Consider the following 18,362-nt stretch of genomic DNA (forward strand, 5'->3'; position numbering starts at 1 on the left):
AAATAAAATAGTTATTTCTAGTTGAAACTATCTAGACAGGAGGACTCATCCCTGGAGACAGATGCTCTTGACCAAATCATCTCTGTTCATCCTCACAGGGACTGGGGGCTGTTCTGTAGAGAGTCTAGCACAATGCTACTCTGATCTCTATTGAGGCCTCTAGGCAGTTTTGTAAATAAAATAAAAATCATAGGCTGAAATTTTTGAAGGGGTGGGAAACTTGGAACCTTTTGGAGTTATAAAAGTGCAAGAAATAAGTAGTAATAAATCATTTCTTTTGTGTGTAACTCTCCTGCTTCATTTCAGAAAAATCCATGGATATTTCTATACAAAACGTACTGGTGCTTGAGACCCTACGCCATATCAACCATATGTTTCTCCATCACCAACTCCACCACCACACTATTTGCATGATGGCAAAAATGGGTATGTTAAACTAAAAACAATGAAGTTCAGAAGTTAAGGTCTGACATAAATCCACCCAAGGAAAGACATACAGAGTTAAGGGTGAAATGTCCCCTTTAATTTAGTGTGCTGTATAGTGATGATCTGGCTGACATATCACATTTGCTGCAGAATCTGGGGTTGAGATTTCTCTGATTTTTAATTCCCCATCTTTCATTTCCCTTGCCAACTTTTGTGGCTTAATATGACTATATAATGAACATGAGGAAATTTTCAAGCTCCCTTGGGATGCTGACATCTATTAGTGGTTAAGCAGATTTAAAGTGTTTACTGATGTGCCATCTGTAGATAACCAAAAACCCTGCACTATCTCCATATGTGAAACCAATTCAGATGCATTTTAAACCAAAGCGGTGAGAGAAGGAATAAAATATGGAGGGAAAATGTTTCTGGTAGGATAAATGAGAGACTGACTAAGATAATTCTGAATAGAAAATGTACTATATGAAACTTGACTGAACCAGTATCAGCTTCAAGCACCTGTAACTACAGGGGATCTTTGTTCTTGTGAAATAGTTGATTGCTTACAGGTTACTTCTGACCTTGTGCAAATAGCGTTTTCACTGTTGATACTCCCCACAAACACCTTTTCCTTCCTCTCCCCCTTGTAAAAGCTGACTGATGCTCTGACATCATTCCTGAACTTCTAGGAGCACCTGCTGGTCTGCAAGCTCTTGACTGAAGGGGCTATTTGAAGAGACACTGTGGGATACTGACAGGTAAAATGTCTCCATCCTTGTCTATGGCTGCTATAAATAGTGAATAAAGGTGTCAATAAGTGACAGCATGTGCATATGCCTCATGATACAACCACATTAACAACTGGGGGGGGGGGGAAGAATTCTTTGAATAAAATGTCAGCAAAGCCTGATGTGGAGTGGGAGATTTTTTATTTTATTTTATTTTATTTTTTTCAGTAAAGATAGAAAAAGACACCAGGGAGGAGATTAGGAAGGTCTGGCAGTACCAACGAGACAACACATTTAAAAGGCACATGTAGAAGGTTTGAGACACTGAGCTATGTGGCTTAAAACAGGATTGAAATTTAAAACAGAAAAAAATACTTTAAATTAATTAGAGCTCACAAATGATTCTTTATTCCCCTCCAGTCCCCCCAAAACAACAAGGGTGTTTCCAGCATCTAAAGTGATATAGGACACATTCCTGAGGTTAAGAGACCTTAAACATACTTCCTGGCATACATGCCCAAGAACGTGACAAACAAGAGGCCAGTGTTCAAGAACAAATTGGAAACATTCAAAGCTCTTAGTCAAAATGTGGGATGCAACTGCTGCCTCCAGCCATTGTGTCCCAGATGTACTGTGTTACCATTGCCTAGCTTCAGTAGAAAGGAAAAATTCTGCCCTGATAAGTTTGAAATACATTGGTAGGGAAGCAGAGCAATAGGTGCTAAGTAAACAGCCCCTGAGCCATCCTGCCTGCACAGAGTCATATAATCCTAGAAATGTAGGATGGGAAGGGACCCCGAGAAGTTATCAAGTCCAGCCCCGTGTTGAGGCAGGACCAAATAAACCTAGATCGTCCCTGACAGATGTTTGTCCAACCTGTTTTTAATACCTTTAATGCTGAGGTACAACCACAGCCTCCCCTGGAAGCCTATTCCAGAGTTAAACTACTCTTAGGCCTTGTCCACACTAACCCCCCACTTCGAACTAAGGTACGCAAATTCAGCTACATTAATAACGTAGCTGAATTTGAAGTGCCTTAGTTCGAACTTACCGCGGGTCCAGACGCGGCTGGCAGGCTCCCCCGAGCTGGAGTACCGGCGTTGACGGCGAGCACTTCCGGGATCGATCCCAGAAGATCGATTGCTTACTGCCGGACCCAGAGGTAAGTGTAGACCTACCCTTATAGTTAGAAAGTTTTTCCTAATAGCTAACCTAACTCTCTCTTGCTGCAGATTAAGCCCATTAATTCTTGCTCTATCTTCAGTGGACATGGAGAATAGTTGATCACCATCCTCTCTATACACCATGGGAGGCCTCGGTGAACATGCTCAGCAAGGCTCTTTTTTGCTGCTCCAAAAAGGAGTATCTAGGCACCCCATGTAGCTTGTTGCTGACAGCAGGGGAGCTGACCTCAGAACCATGATAGCTGACCTCAGAACCATGACAACTTTCTGTGGCTAGGGAGTTCCACTAAGCCTCTTAGCAGGGCCCTCCACATCCTGCCTAGCACAGAGTGCTACCTCTGTAGCCTGCTCTTCATCTGTGTGGCTCAGCTAGTGGGCCTTTTCCTGTGGGCCTGATCCTGCAAAGATTTAGTAATAAAGCTGGGCAGGATTTTTTGTGCAAAACCTTCTTTTGCCAAAAAATGCAACTTCAGGTAGCTTTGCACAAATTGTTTCACTCAGAAGAAAAGGGGGGAGGGGAGGTCTAAATGGTATGTTTGGGTATTGCCAAAATGAAACGTTTCAACTTTTTGTTTTGGAAAAACATCCCATTTCAGAATTTCCCTCGATTTTTTAACATAAAAAGAAATAAAATGTTTTAAAAAACCCTCAAAACTGAAATGAAACATTTTGTTTCAGGTTGACTGAAGTGTTTGGGGTTGACAATTTTGAGATATTTCATTTCTGGGTGACACAAAACCAATTTTTTTTCAATTTTTTGGACGTGCACTTGACCTGAATATTCAGTTATTCACACAGCCCTTTGGAAATGTTAGTCTTTATGTTTTGAAGCCAGTACCTAGGAATTATTGTGTATATATGGGGTTTGCTTTTTGCCTTTTTTAGACTATCTACATAAACTTGTGTTAATACAATTTATTGTTGCAATTTGTCAGCTTTGAAACTGATATTTATTATTTTAAAAAAATGAATCTAAAATTAGTTATTGTAAATATGATCCCCAGGTACAATATAAGGATTCCTTCCCAAATATATAGTTTTGAGCCCCCCAACTAGTAACATTTCAAAATATATTTTTTTCATTTCTTTCATGTTAGTTGGATAATTCATGTGGCTAATAAGTAAACTCTTGAAAGTACATGCCAAGGTGGGCTTTGATCTCACAAGGTGCCCAATGCCCCCAGCTTTCATTTAAGACTCTTCTACTGAAAATCCTTACTCATGGGACTACTCACACAAGTAAGGGTTTGCGGGATTATGCCCCTAGTCAATGGACGTTGGGGACACTTAGCACCTTGTGGAATTAGACCCCAAGAACCCACAGTGATCATCACCAAGAGTCACCACTTCATCTTATTTCCTGGTTTTAGAAGAAAAATGTAAGGCTAAAAACTTAGGGTTTTGGATTGGAACTCAGGCTTTTGGAAGATTTCTCTACCCCTTAGGACTGCACCAGAAATCTCATGTCTTTTGCAGTAGTATTGCTGTGGATACCTCACATACCCTGCAGACACTAAAAATGTGAAAGTGATAGTGAATATAAGGAGATGAGTCCTGTTCCAGGCGGCTGACAAAGCCTGCCTGAGTCCTACCTTTGTTCAGAATCACTAATGTATTAGTAAGGGGTAGATTACTTTCCATTTTTTCTTTAAATTGATTAATCTGGTGTCATATCTATAGAGGTAGTCTGATAAATCCAAGAGAGTATGGAGATGCCAGCCAATAATTGAATTTCACTCTTCAATTTACCGTGGTAGAAATATGTGATCAAGGTGCTGCTGATGTTATTATTGTTTAAAATTTATATTATATATTATATTATAGCACTTAGAGGTCTCAAACTTGTCTGGGTTCCATTGTGCTAGGCACTGTACAAAGATATAATAAATGACTAAATATATGCAGTGATACTATCTTTGCTACCTGAAACATATACGAGCAGTGTTTCTCATTTTCTTGGAGCCTATTTTCTGCCATTAGTTATTAATGAATTATATTCATTATATTTACTTACTTAGGAATGCCAAGGGAGAGCAGCTGGAAAATTATCCTCTAATTGATTCTGGGGTGCCAATTATGACTCTGTGCTCGGCAAAGTTCTTGGCAGCGTCTCCTTCACTGACTTAAACACAAAGACTAATTGGATTTTAATAAGTAATCATGCTTCAAGGAACAGGAATTTTTAGCAGTGTTGTGTCAACTGATTCACTAGAAATACATAGGAGGCTCTACACTTATGACAAAAAATTACATCTCCCACAACTCTGTTTTATTCATCATGCAAACATAATAAATTACAATTAATAGTCGAGAACAATTGACAGTATTACGGCATGTGTACTCCTTTTTTTCCATTGCTCTATCTTCAGATAGGCCTATGATAAAAACATTGTAAATAAGCCTGGGCAAAAATTTTCCATCTAACCCGTTTTTCAATAGAAAATAGAGTTTTCAGCTAAACATATTAAAAAAAAAAATACATGAAGCCCAAAATATTTTAACCTGGATACCTTGCTGCAGTGCCTCATGGGAGTTTTATTTTGGTGTCTTCATGTCCCCATTCTCCTCTATGGGCCAAGTTCTCCTGCAGGACTACAACTTCTGTGAGACCCCACAATCAGAGACTCCAACAATGCAGACGCCTCCCTCTTACCATGGAGGGAGACTGTGGTGCATCAGGGGAGATGTAATGTGACCAGAAAGTCTGGCCTATAGAGAAAAATAGGAGCATGAACTGCAACTCCCATGAGGCTCCTTGGCAAGATTTATTAAACAAAAATTTTTGGTTTTTAGGCAAAAAAAAAATATTGACTTTTGATTTTTTGCCAAAGTCAAACATTTCCATTGAAATGTTTTCAGCAAAAGCCCATTTCCCAACCAGCTCAAGTTGTTAATAAAGGGGCCAAGTCAATACATTTGTTATTTCGAAGGCCTGGGAATATGGGTTTTTAAAAATAATATAGGGAAAGGTATCTTGGACAGGGATTAAAGGAGTTGGGAAAAGGGTACAGTTCAGATACATTTCTGTGAGACAGCCTGATCAAATAAAACACTTGTCACCAACAGATGCACAGTGCTTGCAGGGTAGCCTACCATCTTTTGCTTCAACTCTGGAAACTCACAACTCCTGGTGTTGATATGCTTAGTAGGCATTAGTATATCATCTTTGTAGGTGCAGTCTTAAAAAACGCAATTTAATATCCATATCAGCAAGATCTCTAGGGAAACAAACTATACCCAGTGCCTTCATAACTGAATGAGAGATGCTCTGACCTGTTCATGAACATCTGTATGCGGCTATTGTTTAACATTATGCAACTGAATACAGCCTATGAGGCATAATAATAATAATAATTAATAATAAAAATATAACACTTATGTAGTGTGTTACATTTTCAAAGTGGTGCACAGGCACTGATCATTATTAACTAATCCTTAGCAGATATTGCCTAATTAAATATGAAAGGAAACGGACAGAAATGCATCTTTCTCAGAATGATAAGTTGAGAGCCTGATCCTGCAATATACAAAGGATCCTCTGAGAGAGTGCCCTCTCCTCCCAAAGAAGCGCAGGGTCCAAGGAAGCACTCAGGGTGGCATCCATGAAAGTACTTAGGTGCCTAAACCCCAATCTTAGGTGCCTAAGTCCCAGTTTTGACTGCATTGCGATCCACAAAACTCTCACTGAACCCGGTAGGTCCATAAACTCATTCGGCACCTACTTTTTTTGTGTAAAAATTCCCTAGACACATCATATGTTTTTAGCCTCTGGGCATGTCACTGCTACTTCCCTTTAGGCATCTGGTGTCCCTTTAGGCGTTCCACCTAAGCCCCAGAGCAATTCATGAACCAGGGGAAGACAGGTGTTTGGTCTCCTAAGTCACGTACAGGGCCTGATCTGGTAGACATGCTCACCTACCTAACTCAGTTTTGTGGATTGCAGTGTTATTCCTGGATTTTCTAGGCCTTAAAATGGTCAACATTGGAACAGCACTGAGGTCTCCTTCATGAATCCCCTCCCAGGTATCTCACAAGTTTGGGCTCTTGGGGGCAGACCCCCTCCCACCCCCAAAGATTTTGCGGGATCTGTGACAATTTACATCAACTAATTATGTGCCCCATAGATTTTCCTTTCTTAATGGATTTTGTTTAAATATAAAATATGAACTGCTATCTGCACGATTTCTTCCTAGCTATTCTTCCCTTTGTTATCTTTACAAGTTGAAATTACAATTAGCCCAACCTTGCTCCCTCAGCAGAGAAATCAACAGAACAAGTAAGCACTGGGAGCAGCTTACCTGTCAAGACAATGTCTATAATCATCTGATCAGTTTCCTGGGGCACACATTGGATTTAGGCTTTGAGCCTTTCCAGCATCTATTTGGATATATGGGTTCAGTGCTGTCGTCTCTTTTGCGCATTGCTTATCAAAGTGAATGGGAGCAGTGTGTGCAGGAGGACTGGGTGAGAAGTTTTTATATTACATACTCCATCGTTCCTTCTGCTTTTTACACAAACTCAAGAAACTGTGTCTGCATAGTCTAGAACTGCTCTACTGAAACAGCCTTTCCCTGTTAAATAGTTTGTATTGTACTGTAAGCAATCAGCAATAAAATGGTTTAAGGGGACAGTGATATTTGCCTCAGGTATGTTGTGTTGCCTTGTTTGTTCAACTGTCCACATGTTTTAATGCTCAAACCAGTCTCTGGGGGTCTCAAAGGGCATTTCAAAGGAAGAGGGCTCTGCAGTATGCAGGACATATGTATCCCCTACATTACTCTTGGACTCCTGATCCACTTGCACAGTAAAACTACCTGGGCTGGGCTGTACTTTGGGCCCTCTGATCCATGGAGGGGGAGTGACTATGTTTTGCCACTCCCTGAAAAAATCTGGCAACGTATAATATTTTTCTAGGGTAAACAACAATAACTAATGCAGAGCAGCATTTTGGGGGAATGTGGATGGGAGGAGGGGGGGATGAAGAGTATATTCACTGGGTGGGTTTACTTAAAGGCCCGATCCTGAGATGCAGTCCATGAAAATTACTCCCATTGACTCCAGTGGAAGCTACACACAGGTAAATAATCATCTGGGAAGTCAGGCATTAACACTATGGAGTCATTTCTAACTTGGTTCCATATACTTGATGAACATTGGTCAATGTGATGAAATCATAAATGCTTCAAGTGAACTCCTCTTTGTTGTGTCCCCTCAGCAAATGAAATTTTAAAAAAATCATTCTGGTCATGTTTATCGTCAAGGCTTGAGCACTGATCTTGCAGCTACAGTAACAGGACACCGTGGATTACACACGTGGTGGGATTTTTAGCTTTTAGCAGACATGGTATTGATGGGATGAAAAAGTGAAAAGAAGGTCAACCATGGGGATGCCCTCCAAATTAGCAGGATGAGAACTGAAATCCTGCAAAATGTAATTAATGATTCTGCTGCCAAATTAGAACTGTGCATGAGTCATCGAGCAAAGCACATCAGTGATGCTTAGCTGGACTCAACTGCATGCAGTTTAACAAGCACCTCTCAGCAAACACATGATTATTTTAAATTCCAACGCCAAGATGACCCATAGAAAGTTATCACAAGAGAGAATATGGGATGCATTAGGGATGCAAACTAGTGTTGATTTGCGGGGGAGGGATAGCTCAGTGGTTTGAGCACTGGCCTGCTAAACCCAGGGTTGTGAGCTAAATCCTTGAGGGGGCTACTTAGGGATCTGGGGCAAAATCAGTACTTGGTCCTGCTAGTGAAGGCAGGGGGCTGGACTCAATGACCTTTCAGGGTCCCTTCCAGTTCTAGGAGATGGGATATCTCCATTAATTTATATTTATTTTTATTTATTGATTAAATAAGGACACCCTCAAGCCTTCACACACTTTTAGAACCAAGCTCTAAATGAACCTGTCTACACTGCAGTGTAAGCCCAGGGTTAGTGGGACTCCAGTCAGCTGATCCTGGGTTAGAGAACTCAGAGCTTGAGTGGCTACACTGACTGTTAACCCTACATTAAGGATGTTCTAACCCAGACTTGGACCTGGGGTTCTGGAATCCACACTGAAGCATGCAGACCCAAGTCAAACCAACAATATCCAAGACTCCCTAGTGCATTCCCAGAAGGTGACCACTCTAGCCCTTTGACCATGGTGCACTATGGGAAAACTTGACTGTTCATCTCGCATGGTACAGAAAGTTTGAACACCTGCCAACACATTCTGCTGAGCCACCATTTTGGTCTGTGCATGCCCAGCTACCGGAGTGAGCAACATGGAGGAGTGCCTTTTGAAGAACTTCTCCTGCTTGCACTTTCACTCCTGTGCTAGGAAGCAGGCAAAGCTTCCGTGGGATACTGGTGGTGATTTCAGCAGCATTTTCTGACCCACCAAAGGCACCTGACAACGCTTGTGATGGTGTAACCTATGCCTGCTTTGTGTAGCACTCTGTCCCCCTCTAGTGGCAGCTAGACAAGCTAGAGATTGATGAGCCTGCTATAGCCTTGGCTAAGAGACACGTGACTTTTAGTTCACGTACTCGATGCTCATGCATTACGCTCCAAAAGTCCCAGGTTTGACCCCAGCCAGCACTGACCAAGGTCTGTCAGCATTACAGTGGAGCATGAGGAGGACACAGGCATGGCAGACTCGAATTGACTGATACTGCTTATGACACTGGATACAGTTGCTGATATCCCCTACATAGACCAGGACTCTGGAGCAGGGCCACAAGCACAGACTGGTAGGACTCTGTTGTCATGCAGATCTGGGATGACGCATGAAGAAAGCTACATTTCTGGAGCTTTGTGAGCATCTTGCCCCAACTCTCCAGCATAAAGACACATGCATGAGAGAGGCCAGGCTGGTCCAGAAGTGGGTTACTGTCTGGAAGCAGGCTTTCTCAGACTGCTGCAGGTCTGTTGCCAACCAGTTTGGTGTTGGAAAGTCAATTGTAGAGTAAGTGGTGATGGGGGTTTCTGAGGCAATCAGGAATGTGGTTTACCCTAACATGGCGGGCATAAAAGACATTCATGAAATAACTGCTGGCTTTGAAAGAAGTGGGTTTCCACGCTGCACTGGATCATTGATGGGCCTCATGTACCCATAATTTGCTCTCCTCAAGGAGCACGAGTACATAAACCACAATGGCTATTACTACTCTATTATTATGCAGGCTTTTGTGGCCCAAAGAATGCAATTTATGAATGTCTTCCTGGGTTGCACTGGAAAAGTTCACCATGCCAGAGTTTTTCACCGATTAGGAGTCTACATTGATGGACAGGCTGGGACACTATTCCCACCAAATGACATCAGTGGAGTTACTGTTCCCACTGTTAATCAGGGGGACCCCTGTACCACCTTTTCCCTTGGCTTATGAAATGGTACCCTGATCTCAGAGGCCCTGACAAAAGACATTTAATTACACTCTTTGCAGGTGTTGAATGGTTGTTGACTGTGCTTTTGGCAGATTGAAATCCCATTAGTGATGTTTACAGACCCATTTGCATTGCAGTTTCACATTACTGTGGCTTGCGGTGTTCTTCACAATCTTTGTGAAGCCAGAGGTGAGCCAATCCCCTAAATGGACCTACAGCCACCAGGTGCCACTGAATCACTCAGCCAGAAAGTGCACCCACCACAGGTGGAGCTGGATTCACCCAGGCAGGAGAAGTTAGGGATGCTTTATGCTCCTAAGAGGGGGAATAGCACTGCTATGAATGTGCTTGTGGGGTGGGAGGGATGGGACTCATTGCTTGTGATGGATTTCAGTAGATGGGAAGGGGAGGGAGGTTAATTGCCATGCAATGTACTTATGAATGACATGACCACTTACCAAATGGGATGTTGGGAGGGGGAGGTGTAAGCATGAATTCACAGTATGGATTGATGTAAGGAAGTGATTGAAGTATGGACTGATGTAGCTAACTGTATCGAGGAATAGTGTTTGCATACTAATTCCTAATTGTCCCTGATCATGTGTTTACTTTTATTTTCAATACACATTGTATGATGTGATGTAGTGACAGCACTAAACTCTCTTGATAAAATAAAAAGCTGTATTTATAAACAAGTACAACATTCACCTATTGCCACGCAAGTCAACTGCCATTACCACATTAACACACGAGTAACAATAGAACCTACAAACAAACAAACAAACAAACAGTACATTAACAAGTTCAAACAGTGAAACCATGTACAAGATGGAACCACTCTACTGTTGCATGACTCCTGGCTCCCTGGATTTGGATTATTTTCTAATTTTCTAGTTATCTTAATTATTGCTTTTGAAAAGGAATATCTGTAGCCAGGTGGGACGGGATGTACCAGCCCTGCACTGGGCCACCGGGGGTGGACCAATCACTGTGGGCCCAGGTGGCCATGCCCCCTTTCTCCTGCTGCGCATGATCCAGGTGCAGTAGTTGCGCCAGGGTTTTTGCCGCCTTAGGGGGCAGCGCTCCTCCTCTGAGCATTCGGCGGCGGGGGTCCTTCCGCTCCACGTCTTCGGGGCACTTCGTCGGCGGGTCCCGGAGTGAGTGAAGGACCCGCCACTGAATTTCTGCCGAAGATCCGGAGAGGAAGGACCCCCCGCTGCCGAATTTCTGCCGAGGACGGCAAAATGCCGCCCTCCAAATCCTGCCGCCCTAGGCGACCGCCTAGGGTCGCCTAGTGGAAACACCAGCCCTGTCCAGGTGGAGAAGCCAGATAAAAGGAGGCAGCCCAGCTCATTCGGGGTGGGTGACGGAGGAGGAAGGACATACCCTGCTGGTTCCTGCGACTCGCCTGGCAGTAGAGCCCAAAGACCCAAACTATGCTCCAGGTGACTCGCCAACTGCAGAGACTGCCTGGGAAGCCAAGTCACCGCCCGCTGCGGAAGCTGCTGCCTGTTCTATGTCTCAGCCAAGAGGATAGTAAGGCCTATAGACTGTTTGTTTGCTTTGCCAGGGACCATGGACTGATTGATATTTTTCCCTACCCAGAGGGCTAATTTCACCGAGGGCAACTTCCTGCCCTAGCCAGGAGATGTAAGGAAGTGATTGAAGTATGGAAGTGATTGAAGTATGGACTGATGTAGCTAACTGCAGGGCCACAGACTGTTTGTTTGCTTTGCCCTGCCCAGGGACTGCAGCCTGATCGCTACTTTGCCCTCCCAGGGGGCTAATTCTCAGAATGTTGCCACTTGCCCCAGCCTGGAGACTGCAGGGCTCTAGACTGGTTGTTCATTTTGCCCCAGCCAAGAGGCTACAGGGCTACCAACTATTTGTTTTGCCTGCCCAGAGACTACGGACTATTTGTCTAAGTGACTGTCAGGGGACCAGGACCCACTTGGCCGAAATCACCTGGTTAATGGGGGGGATCCCAATGACGGGGTGATGAGGTGCACCAACCCCGCACTGGGCCGACAGGGGCACCCTACCTCGACACAGGGCCCCTGTCACACCAGGTTTTCTCTGCTGTGCCTAACTCCTCTGCTCCACCACATGGGTGTACTTTGATGGAGGGGAGCAGGGGGAGTGTTGTCCCCCCAAACTACAAGCCTTGGGCAGGTGTGGAATTTGCCTCCTCCATGTGTAGCCCGTTGGCCTGACTGTAACTGCCGCCCCCCAAATATAGAAGTCAAACTACACCTATGCCTTAGTAGTGCAAAGGGCCTCAGCTGCTCAGCTGAGAATCCACTTGGTGAGACAACTCTTAGCTATCATGAAGAGGTAGTGGAGACCAGCCACCCACCCATAGAGGACATGTCATGGGAGGGAGGGAGCATGATCGGGGTGGGGTGGAATACATCTGAGTTCCATGAATCCTCAACTGGTGTATGTTCCTTTAAGATACATTGGAGTCAGAGCAGCTGTGGTACCAGAATCAAGATGCCAGAACTGGCTCCCTGATGGCACTCCAATCCTCAAGTCCCCCACCCACTAACCCCCCACACCTATCAGATGTCTGCACAGAAGAGAATCTAGTCCTGAGTGGTTTAGAACATGTATCTGCAACAAACTGTCCTTTGCTCTCTTATAGGAATATGTTTTTTACAGTTTTCATTTTTAAAAGAAAAATATTTCAAACACATCTCAAATATTAGTGAATTCCAGTTGACCAAATGCCCTACCCATTCACATTCAAATAAACTCCTAAAGACTCACTTATTTCACAATTCCCATAAGAAGTTTGTTAATAACTTTTCTTTTTAAAATGACTCCCTCTGCTGGATTTTCCATTGTACCTTCTCTTATCTGGGTCAGTCTGCTAGGGTCTGTTCCAATGCCCATTGAAGTTGAACAGGAACCTTTTTATTGTCTTCAGATGAAGTGCCAGCCTCTTGGGTTCAGAACCAACAGGACACATGAGACATATTTAATTAGGACAGGGGATCCCCTTTCGCTTAACTCAAATAATCTTGCAAACACCGTACTTCTAACATGCAAAGGAAGAGAGAAAATGGTGTTGTTCTGAAACAGAAGAGAAGGGGCTAGAGCTGAGCGAATAGTGTGAAAAGTTTTTCACAAATATTCATTCAGATTTGAAAATGTGAGTTTGACCACAATGACTTTCTGTGATGTTAGTTGTGACTTCCTAGAGCCACTGTGTAGATTGGACCCCAGGGGAGCTGCATGAATGTCCTAGGCTAGCCAGTTAGATAGAAATAGAGATCGTTCAGTTACTCACCGTGGCTTCCTGAATGCTGTGCACTCAAGGACCATAACAGGTCTATTTTACAAACCTAGTGTTTCCCTGCTGTAAAGCTACCAGCAACCCACTTGGCAACCACAAAAGGAGAAATGCCTGAGGGACACCACTTTTTCTTTTGTAGTGTTGTTTAGAATTTAATGCATCTGTTGTTTATACCACTGTGGAAGAAGATGGAGAAATTCTACAAGACCTCAGAAGAAATGGAAAACACAGTACTAAAAATAATAGCAGGAAGAAGGAACATGCGTGATGTGACTTCACAAGGAAATGCTCAAATAACAGGTTAAAAAGTATTCAGTACTGTACTTAGATGAAGGGAGACATGCAAACAAGAATACATGATCATTAATGGTTTGTAGAGAAAAGAGGAATAAAAAGGTTTAATGAGTTAATGCTAGCTAAAGGAATTGGGAATAATAAGAAGGGCTTTTGCAAATAAATCGGGGAATCATACTAAAGAAAAAATAGGCCCATTAATACACAAGATAAGGCATCACATTAATGCTGATTCAAAAATGACCAAGGTACTGTTTTTTAAAAATGAGCAATTAAAACAATTCTGAAGTGATGGAGACCTTGTAATAACAGCGATTGATAAAGTGTAAATAATAAAGTGAAATAAAATTAAAATAAATCTAGCTGCTGTCTCTAGTATATTAAGATAAAAAATCAACACAATTGTAGAAAAATGGAACTATGAGCAATAAGCAGCATGGGCTTATAAAGGACATCAGATAAACATGATGATTGCTTTTTTAATAGTACTGCAAAATTAGCAGATGATGGGACTGTAGTAGAGGAAATCAATTTTAGTTAGACATTTGATAGAGAGGCTCATGAATCCTTACTCAAAATTAATTGAAATCAACTTGGATATGACGACTATAAAACTTACTGAAAACGGACTGAAGGACAAATAACACATATTAGCACACATAACAGCAATATATCTAGCTAGTGGGAGTTGTCTAATGGGGTACCATTACTATTAGGTCCCATCTTATTTAACATCTTCATTAGCAATCTGGAAAAGGGGTAAACACACCACATTAATGAAATTTGATTGACACAGTTTGATTAAAAGAGCTAAATATTCAATTGTCTTCAGGTTCTTATACCAAAGCTTATCACTGTGGTATCGGAGTGCCTTCAAGATGTATGAATCACTGTGGTGAGCATCTGTCACATGTGGTTCCGTTTCCGTTACTTTTCTGATTGGGACATGGTAGATTGCTTAAGCAATGGCTAGGGAGGACACAATAGCAATCTACAAGTTTTTGACCTGAGTCTCCCCTTTAGAGTGAAAAAGGTGCACAAAGAAAAAATATGCTTCAAAAAGTACTCCAAAACAAGACACTATCAACTGAACTCTATACACCCATCAAATCCCCATGGGACTGCAAAGTGAACAGAAATACCAGTGGGTATGTTTTCAGTGACAATGAATGTCTCACACAAGGATGAGGCCGTGTTCATCTGTGTGGTAAGCACATTCATTTTTGGCTCCTGGAGACTCAACAGACAGCTGATTACCCATAAACATAGCAACCAACTCAGGTGTGCAGAATCTCTATTATGCCTAGGACAAATGTAGTGACAGCTGATAGTATCAGCAGAAGCAGGTGCAGGAAGACAGATAGTATGCGTGTGCGATACCAGTGGATAATGAGAATGCAGTCCCAAAATTCAGGCAATATAATTATAGCTGATGTAAAGCCGAGGTGTATGAAATGGAATGATCAGCTGACTCAGATGTGTGCACAAACACTGTTGCTGTGGACCATGTCTAATTGTGCTGAACACACAGCATTAATTTTGCTGTCTCCACAAAAGTTCTTCAGGTCTGGAATAAATGTTCTTATTGACACACATTATTGGAAATTCACTGTATGGTCCCACGCCACCAAGAACTTCAGTTCGGCAGTAAAATGAATAGGGAGCACATACATACTAGATACTTTACCACCTTAGAAATAAATTAGAAAAATTAAGTAAATGAATCTGTAATGGACACTCAGTTACACACACCTGAACACAAAATGGCACCTTATGCCCATATGCATCTGTCTGTCAGCCACGGGTTTTAAGACTGCACTCATCACCATGCAATTTGAATTAATACCTGCTTTCATATTGTCAGTATACATACTATATAGACAACAGGCATATCATAACTGACTTATATTCACGTACCTTGAACCTCTTCCCCAAAGACTGATAACTCTACCCCAGCACCAACATCTGTTGTGGTCCTGTGGAAGAGAAAATACTCACATTACAAGTGCCGTATACAGCTTTGACTTTCTCCCTAGTTTTAGCTGCTTTTGGAGGGGAGCGCCCCAAGGGAAGGATTTGATCCTGGCCACTCCTGCTTTTCTACACTCATGTTTTCTACAGTACATTGGAAAAGTGAGCAATCCAGGTGAACCATGTTATTGCCTGGGCTACACTGGGGATGCAGCCATTGGAGACCAGGCAGAGCAGACTAGGTAGAAGCACTACAAGATGCAATTTGCTTATAGCTGCTTGAAACCAGGCCAACCTGCACTGATGCAAATTACCGTTTATAGCAGCTGTGCCTATCCCCACTAAGGATTTGTACTGCTGCAGTTACATTTGTGGGCAGCCATAAACTGCTGCAACTGAGAAATCCTCAACACAGACACATTCTTAGTGCCTTGCTCAGAGTGAAGTTGTGTCCTGGTGTCACTTGCACTCTCTCTGAGAGGACTGGGTGTAACTAGTACCCTTTTTGTCAAATAGGCACCTTGGGTTGAGGAATTGGGCCCCAAGGAGAGAGAGAAATAACCGATACCACAAAAGATTATACGTTGGCTGCATTCCGAACAACCAAAAGAGTAGGATTTGTCCTTGAACTCAGGTCAAGCATGCTAATACAAATACCAGATAATTTGTCCTGCCTTTGTTGTAGATAGTATGCTCCCTACCTAAACCGAGAGGAATTTGCAGCTCATCATTAAAATAGACAAGCTTTTTGCGAATAACTCTCTAAAACTATGTACTAGAAAAGACTGGACTTTTATATATATCATGTACAAATATGAACAGAGGAACATAGGATAAATGCTAGAAGATAGACTAAGCTTTATTTTCATGGTGTGATACTTAAATGTGATAGCTGCAATAACATTTGTGTGCACAATTATCAGATTAATGTTCTATCTTCACTAATTAGCCACAAGGGTGTGCACTAGTTGAATTTTCTGTTTCCCCAAGAACTTGTTCTCTACATATGCACACACTGTTTTTATTAGAGGTGCACATACCTTGTGAGACTTGGATTGCTTTATTCTGGATTATTCTTATAGGTTTTCAATTAGTAGAAACCACAGCTAATTGTTCTGAAACCAGACTAGTAACTTCTTAGTTTTTATATTTAAGAAGAGAGTTGGTTTGTTTTTTTAACAGGCAAAACTAAATATTCATGACTGGAACTGAGAATGTCCTTTATCTGGCGTATATTGCCCTTGTTTAAAAGGGAAACAAACCATTCTTCTTCACCGAACTTGAATGACACATGAGCAGCCAAAGCTGGTTTTCTGACATGCAAACCTCTAACAGCTATCTGATCTTTTAATCTGTTACATATGCTGCATCTAATCTCTCTACATAGCACAATGTGTAACTGCAAGAGATATCATAACTCCTACTGTATATACAGTCAGGGGCATCTCTTTAGCCAGGGATGCCAAAATGGAGTGACAATGTAAGCAATAAAGTCTCTCAATTGGTGGTGGATTTTCCATGTACTGTACAATATTCTATTCTGACCACCCAGGCTTAGGCTCTAGGACAGGGGTTGGCAACCTACGGCACATGTGCGAAACACGGCACGTGAGCCGATTTTGAGTGGCACGCAGCTCCCTGCCGTGATCCCGGCCCCCAGCCCCACTCAGCCCCCCCCCCCCGCCCACCGCTCTCTCCTGCAGGGGCAGGAGGCAGAAGCTTGGTTCTGCGACAGCCAAGCTTCCCTCCTCCCCCGCTTCTTCCCCCAGCGTGGTGCTTTCCTGCTCCTCCTCCTCTCCGTCCCTGCGCCAATCAGCTGATGGCCCTAGTGAGGGGGAAGGGGAAGAGCGGCAGCGTGCACACAGCTCCGTAGAGGAGGCAGAGAGAGGTAGGGATGGAGCCTGGGGGAAGGGGGTGGAATAGGACATATCCCTTTCGGCCCCCTGCATGAGCCGCTCAGGGCAGGGGGCTGGGAGCACCCCCACGAGCTGAGCACCCCAGCCTTCTGCCCTGCACCCCCCACACACCTCAGCCCTCTGCCCTGAACCCCCCTACCCAACACACACCCAGACTTCTGCCCTGCACCCCCATAGCCCCATCCCTCTGCCCTGAGCCCCCCACACACACACTTAGCCTTCTGCCCTGCACCCCCATGCCCCCAGCCCTCTGCCCTGAACCCCCACACCCCAACACACACCCGGCCTTCTGCCCTGCACCCTCCACAGCCCCCAGCCCTCTGCCCTGACCCTTGAACCCCCCACAGACCCAGCCTTCTGCCCTGCACCCCCCCACACACCCAGCCCTCTGCCCTGATCCCTGAACCTCCCCCACACCCCAGCCTTCTGCCCTGAACCTCCTCTCCCAGCCCTCTGCCCTGACCCCTGAAACACACACCCCCTCCGCCAGGTCTGGGGTCCCAGCCATAGGCCCTGCTCAGCCTGCTGCCGGCCTAGGTGAACAGAACCCCAGGCTGGCAGCGAGCTGAGCAGGCTGGTGGCGTAAGATCAGCATTTTAATTTAATTTTAAATGACGCTTCTTAAACATTTTGAAAACCTTGTTTACTTTACATACAATAGTTTAGTTATATAATATAGACTTATAGAGAGAGACCTTCTAAAAACGTTAAAATGTATTACTGGCACGTGAAACCTTAAATTAGAGTGAATAAATGAAGACTCGGCACACCACTTCTGAAAGGTTGCCTACCCTTGCTCTAGGACAATGGATACCGGCTCTCTTTTTTCTTCATTCATTCTTTTAATCACTTAAAATGGTTGCCCATTCTTCACATATCTCTATTTAACTCTCTCAAGCCAAACATTATCATCTGTGATTAGCAGAACATCAGGCAAATGTTAATTTGCATGTTACTTAATCAGCCCTTTGTGCATCATCATCGGCGATCTCTCCATTCAAGGATGATCTCTATCACAGATTTATACGTGGGTCCTGAGATGACTCAGGAGTCTGATCCTGGACCACAGATTCGCTTGCAGTAGGTACAGACATTTCCTAGCGGGCCAGCTGCCTGCTGGGAAAAAATTCTTTCTTTTTCCTTCCTTCTCAGTTGCTTTTCAGC

The 18,362-nt window shown here is 43.4% G+C and overlaps 1 long non-coding RNA gene across 1 annotated transcript; it reads left to right on the top strand.

Moving 5' to 3' along the window:
- Positions 1 to 353: 353 nt before the first annotated feature.
- On the top strand, positions 354 to 5,169 carry LOC128832040 (uncharacterized). The gene is made up of 3 exons (XR_008443878.1): positions 354 to 426; positions 1,116 to 1,184; positions 4,357 to 5,169. It is a non-coding gene; the product is annotated as an uncharacterized LOC128832040 (long non-coding RNA).
- Positions 5,170 to 18,362: the final 13,193 nt, after the last annotated feature.

Source organism: Malaclemys terrapin, chromosome 2, assembly GCF_027887155.1.
Source record: "Malaclemys terrapin pileata isolate rMalTer1 chromosome 2, rMalTer1.hap1, whole genome shotgun sequence".
Lineage (NCBI taxonomy): Eukaryota > Metazoa > Chordata > Testudines > Emydidae > Malaclemys > Malaclemys terrapin.